This window comes from Cervus elaphus, chromosome 2 (genome assembly GCF_910594005.1).
Source record: "Cervus elaphus chromosome 2, mCerEla1.1, whole genome shotgun sequence".
In the NCBI taxonomy this organism is placed as follows: Eukaryota; Metazoa; Chordata; class Mammalia; order Artiodactyla; family Cervidae; genus Cervus; species Cervus elaphus.
Genome location: NC_057816.1, coordinates 40,744,520 through 40,756,995, shown reverse-complemented (window position 1 = coordinate 40,756,995; position 12,476 = coordinate 40,744,520). Strand labels below are relative to the sequence as shown.

Below are 12,476 nucleotides of genomic sequence, written 5' to 3'. Positions count from 1 at the left end.
CCTTCCATTTATTCTCTCTGTGTCTCATCATATTTTGTAGAAGCCTCTGTGAGTGCACACTGCCATGCCCTGTTTACCAGTATCCGCCACATAAATGGGGCTTTCCAGGTGGCTCAGTGGTAAAGAATCTGCCAGCTAAGCAGAATACTCAGGTTCGATCCCTGGGTTGAGAAGATCCCCTGGAGAAGGAAATGGAACCCACTCCATTATTCTTGCCTGGGAAATCGCAAGGGTAGAGGCGCCTGGTGGAATACAATCTATGGGGTCACAGAGAGTTGGACATGACTTAGCAACTAAAGCAACAACAACCATCTAAAAAGGTGAGTTCTTTGTGGGCAGCAGCCGTATCTTCTTCATGGCAGTAGTTCCTGTGAAATAGCTTCACGATGCTGTATGGTTGGTTTGCCCTCGGTTCTTGTTCAGTGAATGATTAAATGAGTGTAAGCATGGCAAAAGGGAGATGCATTCATTTAGACCTTTTGGACCTTCTCAGAGCTCATCAGCTGGGCTGTGCCCATCATTTCTACTTACAGCTCCTACCAGCTTCCCTGAAGACCCGGTAAGTGTCCTCATTTGGATTTTTGAGGGCAATCCCAGTTGTCCCCATAAGATAGCACGTCCCCAAGGAGGGATGGAGAGGTTGAAGAGAGTCAGCTCTCCATCGCGGGAAATCAATGAAGGGAGCTGAGCCACTCCTGCCCGATTTCAACAGAACCCTCTGTTGTACAGCGAACAGTGGAGAAATTGTTCATCCACATCTCATTGCTCATGGAAATATTCTGACTGCAAAGTCAGCATCGGCTTTGATTTCCTGCCCTGGGAGGAGGCCGGGTCAAAAGGCACCAAGGGGGCCTGTGCAGAGTCAGAGGGCTCGTGAGGTGGGGTGAGAGGAGACCCCCATGCCTCGTCTGTGTTCGGCGGTGGAACTTCTAGTACTGGGGGTGGTCAAGCCAAGCCAGCCCCGTCCTTGCTCCTCTGAGAACTCCAGCCCCTCTTGGAACCACCACAGCCAGAAGTGCGTGGGTCAGAGCAGGCCTGAGGGTCCATGCCCGGGGCCTGCACTTGCTTCCTTGAAAGGAACTGCACTGGGAAGGTCTGGAGTGCTGGGCCTCTGAGGGGCCCAAAGGCTAGGGAACCAGAGGCAAACCCAGCCATCTGAGTCCTCTTAAAGAGGACACTAACTAAAATAACCTGGGAAAGGCACTTCCAGAGCAAAAGTGCGTCCAGTTGCTGTCTCAAAGCTAATTTTAAGAATGTCCTTTTCTCTTGAAATTTCATCACCATGACTCATCGCACTGCAGGCCAAGATTCTGAAGCTCTGAGTCAGCCTGGGCCCTGAGAGCTGAGGCTCAATGGGAGTTTTACCTAAATAAAGCCTGCAAGCGGGCCTGCTGTGATAGATGCCTTAGAAATTTGCTAATTCAGCAATGCACACGCCCTTGACCTCTGCTGTTCACACAGTTGACCGCAAGTTCCTGGGGCTGTTGGTGTGACCTGGCTTCTCTCAGGTGTGAGAGGTTGAACCTTCTTGCTTGAACCTTCAGTTCGTGTGTTTCTGTGTCTTCCCTGCTGAGGTGGGTCCTTTCCTGTAGTCTGCTCAGCCCCTCCGTAGGTGCCCTTTGGATGTGCTATGTGCTATGTTCCGTCGTGTCCGACTCTTCTCAACCCCATGGACCGTACCCACCAGGCTCCTCTGTCCGTGGGATTCCTCAGGCAAGAATACCAGAGTGAGTTGCCATTTCCTTCTCCAGGGGAATCTTTCCCACCCAGGGATCGAACCCACGTCTCCTGCGTCTCCTGCATTGGCAAGTGGATTCCTTGCCACTGCGCCACCTGGGAAGCACCTTTTTGATATTTGCAGCTAAAATGGTGTGATGATTAAGCACAAATTCCAGAAAGGATCCAGGCAGGGTGACCTTCTCTAAATGCCAGTCAAAGGGAATGGCATCTACATTGGGATTTTTTTTTTCTTTTATATTTATTAGTTGGAGGCTAATTACTTTACAATATTGTAGTGGTTTTTGCCATAGATTGACATGAACCAGACATGGATTTACATGTGTTCCCCATCCTGAACCCTCCTCCCACCTCCCTCCCCATCCCATCCCTCTGGGTCATCCCAGTGCACCAGCCCAACCACTTGTCTCACGCATCCAACCTGGACTGGCGATCTGTTTCACACTTGATAATATACATGTTTTGATGCTGTTCTCTCAGATTATCCCACCCTCACCTTCTCCCATAGAGTCCAAAAGTCTGTTCTATACATCTGTGTCTCTTTTTCCGTCTTGCATATAGCAACCTAGATGCCCATCAGCAGACGAATGGATGAGAAAGCTGTGGTACATATACACAATGGAATACATTGGGATTTTTGAAAGTCAGAGCTGGAAGGGGCCTCAGCTCATGTCATCATCTCCCTGTGATTATACAGACATCCACGTCACCCAGGACTCAGATCGACAGCTTTCCCAAGGTGACCCAGCCATTAGGAGGAGGATCCAGACGTGAAGCCAGGGTCTGCTCACATCTTAACCTCTTGACTCAACTGTTTCTGCTTTCGTTTACTCCATATCCAGATTAATCTCTAGGCTCTACGAAGCCTACATCTGGGTGTTGGGGGAGGAGGGGTCATAAAGGAAAGTGAGGAGGCCAAGTTCAAGGCTGACCACCTGCTTTGGTGCCCCTTGAGCTCCAGGTCAGGGACCTGAGATGATGGTGGCTGTAACCATGGCAACAGGAGGCCTGAAGAGTGACTCTGGAGGGGAAGCTGGGGCCATGGGAAGTGGCCCGGAGGCAGAGACCCAGGCTTTACTCAAGTATGTTGGCTGCAGAAGGTTAACCAAAGTAGACGTAGAAAGGATTGTCATAGGGTCCCAAAGACATCACAGGAACCCAAGCTGGGCAGCCATAACGCAGCCAAGACTCCTGGGGCCTGAGGTCGGGGCTCTGGCAGAAACCCAAGGGGCTCACCCTGGCTCTCTTCCCTTTGACTCTGTGTCCCTGCCCTGATCGCTCCATCTCTGTCTCTCTCTCTGGCTCTCTGATTTTATACTCCCTTTCTCTTGACATCTCTTCTTCTTCCTGTGCATCTATGCTGTTTTCCCCTCCCTCTGCCTGTAGTTCTCACTTTTGTTAACATGTGACCCAGAATGGCTGCTGCTGTATGAAGTGCCTCTTACCAGCCTTCAGCTCAGCTTCCGTGACTTGGTGGCTGTAATTTTCTAGATTCTAACATCTAACAGAGGAACCCAATGGGCCCAGATTGCATTTCTGAGGCTGGATGCATGAGTCATAGGATGCTGGCCGTCCCACGAATTAGCTGCTCTTGTGTCAGATATCCAGCCTCAAGCCATCAACTGTGGCCACGGGTGGTCAGCCAGCAGGGAGTGAGGGAGAATAGACGAGGGAAGGTTCCTGACCTGCAGAGGATCGTCTGTACATTCAAGCGAGCCACTTCCAAGACACGTGACTCTGGGCAAGTCTTACTTCTCCGGACCTTAGTTTTCCTTATCTATAAAATGAGGGGAATAATACCTACTTCCCAGGGTTGTTAAGTGAAAAGTGAAAGTGTTAGTCGCTCAGTCTGTCCAACTCTGTGTGACCCCAAGGACTGTAGCCCTCAGGCTTCTCTATCCATGGGATTTCCCAGCCAAGAATACTGGAGTGGGCTGCCATTCCCTTCTCCAGGGAATCTTCCCAACCCAGGGATTGGACCTGGGTCTCCTTCATCACAGGCAGATTCTTTACTATCTGAGCCACCAGGGAAGCCCAGGATTGTTAAGAAGACCAGATAAATATTATATGTAATCAAGCCATGCCAGGCCCATGGCAAATACCCAATAAATTATCACTATTATCCGCTGGAAGTGATTTAAAAGAGCCAGAGTCTTGGGTATGCACAGGACATTCTGCCCTATGTGGCCTTTTGAACTTCTCCCCCTTTTGTCTTTCTCCATTTGGAATCTTTTTCTCTTTCCCCTCTTGATGTTTGTTAATTTCTCCCTTGTTGTCAGTGCTGTAACCCAATGCTTGAGAATTTCACAACAGGATACACTGGAGCCAATGTTTTCCATTTGGATATGACTTCCATGTTCTTGCCTTGCTGTTGTCAATAGCTTTACAAGGGTGGAGGGTGTGGTTTACTGTACTGAATAAGGCTGTGATCTGTGTTTTTGAAAATTGCTCAGGCAAAGGAAGGAAGTTGTCTGTGATGACACTGCTGGCTTTTATAACATAAATATGAAGCTCTGTGTTGTTGTTTGGCAAAACTCCCAAAATTTCCCTCAAGAAGCTCAGGCCAAGTTGAGAGTCAACTCCAGAGTGCAGAGATATATTTAATAAAAAGCAAAAATTACTCCAGATGCCAGAAATTGTTATAAACAAATACCTTGCCAAACCTGCACAGCCTTCTTTCTCTCTCTCTCTGTTCCCTATATGTACACATTGCATAGTCATTGCCTGGAGCGTTGAATGGGTGAGCTGTGTTCCTAAGAATGTCAGAGTGTGAGGGCTGCTGTGGAGAGTGGGGGTAGGTTACTGGAGGTTGGGGGAGTTTGGGACAAATGAGGGAAAGGGTCAATAAATGGAGACCAAGTCCTAAAATGAAGATCATGGCATCTGGTGCCATCATTTCATGGCAAATAGATGGAGAAACAATGGAAACAGTGACAGACTATTTTCTTGAGCTATAAAATCACTGTGGATGGTGACTATAGCTATGAAATTAAAAGACCCTCGCTCCTTAGAAAAAAGGCTATGACAAACCTAGACAGCATATTAAAAAGCAGAGACATTACTTTGCTGACAAGTATTGTCAAAAAAACTATGATTTTTCCAGTAGTTATGCACGGATGTGACAGTTGGACAATGAAAAAGGCTGAGCGTCGAAGAACTGATGCTTTCAGCAATCTATGGATTCAATGCAATCCCTATCAAGCTACCAATGGTATTTTTCACAGAACTAGAACAAATAATTTCACAATTTGTATGGAAATACAAAAAACCTCGAATAGCCAAAGTAATCCTGAGGAAGAAGAATGGAACTGGAGGAATCAACCTGCCTGACTTCAGACTCTACTACAAAGCCACAGTCATCAAGACAGTATGGTACTGGCACAAAGACAGAAATATAGATCAATGGAACAGAATAGAAAGCCCAGAGATAAATCCACGAACCTATGGACACCTTATCTTTGACAAAGGAGGCAAGGATATACAATGGAAGAAAGACAACCTCTTTGACAAGTGGTGCTGGGAAAACTGGTCAACCACTTGTAAAAGAATGAAACTGGAACGCTTTCTAGCACCATACACAAAAGTGAACTCAAAATGGATTAAAGATCTAAATGTAAGACCAGAAACTATAAAACTCCTAGAGGAGAACATAGGCAAAACACTCTCCGACATAAATCACAGCAAGATCCTCTATGACCCACCTCCCAGAATATTGGAAATAAAAGCAAAACTAAACAAATGGGACCTAATGAAACTTAAAAGCTTTTGCACTACAAAGGAAACTATAAGTAAGGTGAGGAGACAGCCCTCAGATTGGGAGAAAATAATAGCAGATGAAGAAACAGACAAAGGATTAATCTCAAAAATATACAAGCAACTCCTGAAGCTCAATTCCAGAAAAATAAATGACCCAATTCAAAAATGGGCCAAAGAACTAAACAGACATTTCTCCAAAGAAGACATACAGATGGCTAACAAACACATGAAAAGATGCTCAACATCACTCATTATTAGAGAAATGCAAATCAAAACCACAATGAGGTACCATTACATGCCAGTCAGGATGGCTGCTATCCAAAAGTCTACAAGCAATACATGCTGGAGAGGGTGTGGAGAAAAGGGAACCCTCTTACACTGTTGGTGGGAATGCAAGCTAGTACAGCCGCTATGGAAAACAGTGTGGAGATTTCTTAGAAAACTGGAAATAGAACTGCCATATGACCCAGCAATCCCACTTCTGGCCATACACACTGAGGAAACCAGATCTGAAAGAGACACATGCACCCCAATGTTCATTGCAGCACTGTTTATAATAGCCAGGACATGGAAGCAACCTAGATGCCCATCAGCAGATGAATGGATAAGGAAGCTGTGGTACATATACACCATGGAATATTACTCAGCCGTTAAAAAGAATTCATTTGAACCAGTCCTAATGAGATGGATGAAACTGGAGCCCCTTATACAGAGTGAAGTAAGCCAGAAAGATAAAGAACATTACAGCATACTAACGCATATATATGGAATTTAGAAAGATGGTAACGATAACCCTATATGCAAAACAGAAAAAGAGACACAGAAATACAGAACAGACTATTGAACTATGTGGGAGAATGTGAGGGTGGGATATTTCAAAAGAACAGCATGTATACTATCTATGGTGAAACAGATCCCCAGCCCAGGTGGGATGCATGAGACAAGTGCTCGGGCCTGGTGCACTGGGAAGACCCAGAGGAATCGGGTGGAGAGGGAGGTGGGAGGGGGGATCGGGATGGGGAATACGTGTAAATCTATGGCTGATTCATATCAATGTATGACAAAACCCACTGAAATGTTGTGAAGTAATTAGCCTCCAACTAATAAAAAATTTAAAAAAAAAAAGAAGAACTGATGCTTTCAGATTGTGGTGCTAGAGAAGACTCTTGAGGGTCTCTTGAACAGCAAGGAGATCAAACCAATATCAGGTCTAAAGTAAATAAACCCTGAATATTCATTGGAAGGACTGATGCTGAAGCTGAAGTTCCAATACCTTAACCACCTGATGCTAAGAACCAATTCATCTGAAAAGACCCTGAGACTGAGGAAAATTGAGGGCAGGAGGAGAAGGGGACAACAAAGGGTGAGATGGTTGCTTGACATCACTGGTTCAATGGACATGAGTTTAAGCAAGCTCCGGGAAATAGGGAAGGGCAGAAGCCTGGTGTGCTGCAGCCCATGGGGTTGCAGAACAGTCAGACATGACTGAGCGACTGAATAACGACAAGTCCTAACAGCCGTGGTCAAGGCAGGCCTGTTCTAGGTTAGAGCAGGGAGATAGATGTGTCACAAAAACAGAGGGAGAATCTGTGGTGAAAAGCTCGGTCATTCCAAAGATTTCAGTAAAGCCTGCAGGATCCAGGCTGACTTCCTGGGCATGTGAGCTGCCAGGTTGCACGGGGTCCCCCCCTTAGAAGGGCCACATGCTGGCCTTAGTGCTTTAATGTTGATTTCTTGATATTCTTAAGAAGTTTTAAACCTAAGACCCTATATTTTAACTTTGCACCGGGCCTTGAAAATTGTGTTGCTGATCCTGGCCAGGGAGCATTGAACTGAAGACTCATCTCCAGAAATATAAGCTGGCCTGAACAACAAGAGAAGCATGAAGTAGTGACCCCTCCTGGTTATTAGGGCAGGGGCCGGGGGCAGTCATCAAGTGATTTTAGAACCTAATATTATAGAACCAGACAGAGGTTAGGGGCCCAGCTTGAATAGGCAAGGACTGTGGCAGGAACTGACACTGCAGGAGAACTGTGTCTTGGAGTGTACCTCGGGGGAATCGAGGCGCAGAGCCCTGGGCTTAGGAAAGCTGCGCTGGTATCAGGTGCGTATCCGCCAATCAGCTGTGGCCCCCAGCAGAGCCTCACGGCTACAGCCAATCAGCGGAGAGGAAGAGTAATACAGGCAAAGGAGGTCTCCCATACATGGAGCTACATGTAGATGCTAGCTTTGCCACCTACAGGTGTTGTGGCTTCAGGTAAGGAAGGCTCCTTACTTCTCTGAGCCTTAATTTCATCTATGGAATGATGAAAACAATACCTATTCACAGTTGATGAGAAGGTTAGATGAGATAGGGTATATAAAATTTCTCCTACTTCGCCTGCACCAGGTAAATAATCTACAGTTGCTCTTATAGCCTATTGTTAATTTAAGAGAGCCAGAGTTTAAAAAAAAAAAAGTAGGTTTTAATCCCACTGGCTGTGACCTTGGGCAAACCACTTTGCATGTCTGAATCTCAATTTCTTCATAAGTAAAGGGAAATAAAAAACCCAAATGCCTGAGACAGTGTCTTGCACATAGTAGGTACTCACTAAATGCGTATTAAATGTTCTACTGCACTGCAACACAAGATATGAGAGCTATTTGCAAAGCTGCAAAGGGCTTTGCCACTGTATTATCTTTTTGTTGACCTTAGCGAATCAGATTCATTACTTGGTGGGGTAGGAATCAAATAAGGTTGAGATCACCTCACTCTGAAAATAAAATAACTTTCTGAGTGCTTGCCTGCCTTGGGATTTGGGTCAGTCTTTTGTTACTGGCGTCAGCACATAGCTAACTAATCCAAATGTAACCAGACTGGGCTGGGAGTCTTTGCATTGCTTTTTTTCTTCCAAGTTTTTCTTTCTAGAATAAAAGGGAAATGGTATTATCACATGGGTTACCACAAATCAAAAAGTATAATTAATGACAAGACATTCAATCTGCATGCACCTACATCAAATGGATTCAGAGCATGTCATTCCTTTTCGTGACAGCTCATGAAGCATGAAGACTATTTAGAGAGGATGAAAAAGTCTCATTCATTAGCTTCTGGGATGCCAAGAGGGGAAATGACTTATATACAAAGGATACAAAGCACATATTTTTCTTGTTCTGAGTTTACATATTCCACATAGGATTACAGGAAACCCTGTGTCACCAGACTACGTGCCTTGGATGAGAAGAGTTCTGGGCTGCAAGGATAGAATAACAACCTGAACGCCGAGACACCAAAGGTCAACTTCACTGAACTGAAGTGACCTTGAGATTGAAACGGTTCTTAAGGCATTATATACCTTCTGCCTCAAATGATGGAATAATATGACCGACAATTGCGACTGAGACCAACCTGGGTAGATCTCCACCAAAAATCTGTGTTCCTCCTTTTATTATAGACAGCTGTAGCTTCTCTATCAAGGGCTAAGTTTCCCCGTCTTCTAGCAGTAAGTGTGACTGTGTCTACAAGTTCTCAACAATGGAATGTGTTGTAATTGATGTGTGAATGTATCTTCTTTGGAGAACTGTGCATATAAATCTTTCACCCATCACTATTTGGATTGTCATTTTCTTTTTGAATTTCTGGTTGAGTATGATAGTTCTTGATATATTTGATAATAGTTTTCTATATATATTATTTTTCTCTTATCAGATATATGATTTGCAAATATTTTCTCACATTTTGTGTATTGTCTTCTCACTTTCTTGATGGTATTTGTGAAGCACAAAGGTTTCAATTGATGAAGTCCATTTTTTTTCTGTTTTTTCTTTGTTGTTTGTGCTTTTGGTGCCATAACTAAGAAACCATAGCCTAATTCAGGGTCATGAAGATTTACACCTATGTTTTTTTTCCTAAGACTTTCATAGTTTTGATTCTTACATTTTCAACTTTGAATTATTTGAATTCATTTTTGTATATGTTGTGAGGTAGGAGTTTAATTGCTTCTAGAATCATTCAAACATTCTCAGAGAATTACAGCACCCCCTTTTATACCACACTGTCTATTTGTGTTTTTATGTGTTTTGACAGTCTGTATAATCAGTGTGTGTGTATGTATGTTTTGAAAGCTCAAGAAAAACATATCTTCCTTAGGGTAGCAAGTATTCTATGAACTTCTGTATCTATAGCAACTCAAAACAATAGTTTAACATTTGTATACTGTACTAGAACTAGTCAGTACCTTTTCTCATCTATTGTGCTATTTTATTTTCACTGAAATTCTAAGGTAGGTGATACTCCTGGACCTAGAAGCTAAGAAATGTTAACATGGCCAAGATCACAATATTACTAATAAGCAAATTATAGACATAAAACCAAGTTTCCAGATTATGTGCTCTTCCTGTTCCTTATATTTATTACTATGATGAAATGGAGTGCTTTAAAAATAGTTTCATTAATTCATTCATATATTCCAGAAATATTTAATGAGCCTCTGTTATTTGCTGGGCATTGTGCAAAACACTGACAAGAAATGATGAGCAGCAGTGACATAGTTCTTTCACTTGTGAGATGGACTTGATGGACAATCAAATGGTCACACAAACACATATATAGTTACAATTGTGATCAGTGGTAGAAGGTGGACTTGCATGCATCATTATGAGTAAATAATGAGGTGATCTGACTAGTGAGATAGGTCAGGTGCCGATTCCCTAGGAAGTAGTACTTCAGTGAGATCTGACGTTAATAGGAGCTAAGTAAAGAGCAGGTAAAGAGCATTCCACACAGGAATAATAGTCTATGCAAATGTCCTGTGGCAGCACCAGCCATCTGAGAAATCTAAGGATTTTGTCTGCTCCATTTAAAATGTATTAGTTAAAACAATATATCACAACTGAATGGGAAAAAGATATGGTGTACACAAAAAGACAAGTTAACCCTAACTTCTTTAAGACCTCATTTATCCATCTCTTTGCTTTTAAGCACCTACATCAGAAAATAAAGAGGAGAACAAAAAAGGAAATGATATCACTGTATACATCTAAATCCACGCAATTGATCAACAAGAGTGTTAGTTGAGTATTTCAAGGACATGAGGATGCTAGTCTCTTCTCTGAGATGGTCCTCAGAAGAATAAATGTCATCATTCCTTTGAGGGCTTGTGAGGCCTGTGAACTTGTGCGTGCGTGCTAAGTCGCTCAGTCACGCCCAACCCTTTGTGACCCCATGGACCGCAGCCTGCCAGACTCCTTTGTCCATGGAATTTTCCAGGCAAGAATACTGGAATGGGTTGCCATTTCCTCCTGTAGGGGATCTTCTGACTCAACAAACTCATGTCTCCTGCATCTTCCCCTTTGGCAGGAGTGCCACCTGGTAGAAGCCTTAACACCATCAGGGCAGTCCCCAAGGTCCTGTTTCTGGGCAGAGTAAGCTGCTTTGCTCCAGGGTTATCAGGCATGTTCCCATATGTATCCGTGCATTTATCAATTCAAGTTCTAGATTAAAGGCAGTGAATCACCTTGAGGATTATCTGTGATGTTGGAGCTTGCAGGAGTTTTAACAGCCAATTTGGAATCCAACACTATTGTTGAATTTAGAGGGAAAAAATATTCACATATAAGAAGCATATTGCACCCAAGGAGGATTAATCATTATTAAGAAGGAGGAGACCTATGATGACTGGCAGGGAAGGAATGTCTGGGAGAAATTGTGACCTGCTAATTTAATTAGTGTCTGCACTTCTATTTGATTTCCTTCCTTGTCTAGGAATTTTGTTTGGCGTTGTATGTGCTTAGTCATTTTGTCATGCGTCAGACACTAGGGATCCAAGCACTGATGGGAATTGGGCTCCATAGAAGCCTAAGAAACAGGTCCTGCCTTGTAAAGAGTAGCCAGCAGAGAATCTGATCCCAAGAAGTGCTTTAAAAACATCGATTGAAATGAATAGTACTTCGTAAAATTAAATGTGTTCATTGTTTGGGGAAGAGTGAAAAAGTAGTTATCCTGTAATATAACAGCTTCTTTTTCCCCTTAGAGATGCAGGGTTTTATACAGATTAAGGGTTCTAGATTTAGAGAAATTCACATGAAATCCAGGCTCAAATCCTGTCTCTGTCAACAGTCACCAGTGTGACCTTGGGCAAACTGCTTGACATCTATATGCCAGTTTCCTCATCTGTCCAACGAGATTAAGGCTAGTACTTACCTCAAAATGTTAAAAAAAATTTCCAAGTGCTAGTATATGTAAATCACTTAGTCAGATATTTGATACATGTGTTCAATATGAAGAGCATTTTGAATTGCAAAGGATTTAAAAGGTCTCAAGGCTCACAAAGAAATAAGAGATAGGAAGTTCTCCGTTTGAATGACTGAAGATCCGGATGTGATTTGTGGTGGACGTGAGGGTGGATAGGTGGATGGAGGGGTGGATAGATGGACGGATGGATGGGTGGGTGGGTGGATGGATGGATGGGTGGATGGATGGATGGGTGGGTGGATGGATGGATGGGTGGATGGATGGATGGGTGGATGGATGGATGGGTGGGTGGAGGGATGGATAGATGGATGGATGGGTGGATGGATGGATGGGCGGGTGGAGGGGTGGATAGATGGATGGATGGGTGGATGGATGGATGGGTGGGTGGATGGATGGGTGGGTGGAGGGATGGATAGATGGACGGATGGGTGGATGGATGGATGGGCGGGTGGAGGGGTGGATAGATGGATGGATGGGTGGATGGATGGATGGGTGGGTGGATGGACGGATGGGTGAATGGGTGAGTAGGTGGATGAATGAGTGGATGGCAGGATAATGGCAGCACAGGAGAGGGGTTAGCCCAGGGTCTCTTGTTCTATCTGGCCTCAGTAGAAGCTGTTTACATGTCCTACTGGATTTTATGTCATCTACAGGATTGGCAGGGTGTGGCAAAGTACCAGTGTGAGGCCCTGTCTTTCTTTCTACACAACCTACCATGCATGATTCTGATATAGGGAAGCATCAGCATACT

The 12,476-nt window shown here is 44.1% G+C and overlaps 1 long non-coding RNA gene across 3 annotated transcripts in view; it reads left to right on the top strand.

Moving 5' to 3' along the window:
- Positions 1-12,476, top strand: part of LOC122676793 — a 102,827-nt gene that overhangs the window by 41,284 nt on the left and 49,067 nt on the right. Inside the window, exon 5 of one of the 3 annotated variants that reach the window (XR_006335641.1) lies at positions 41-833. The exons of the other annotated variants lie outside the window; for them this stretch is intronic. This is a non-coding gene — a long non-coding RNA (uncharacterized LOC122676793). Of the gene's footprint in view, positions 1-40; positions 834-12,476 lie in introns of those variants that run through there. 3 annotated transcript variants of the gene reach the window in all.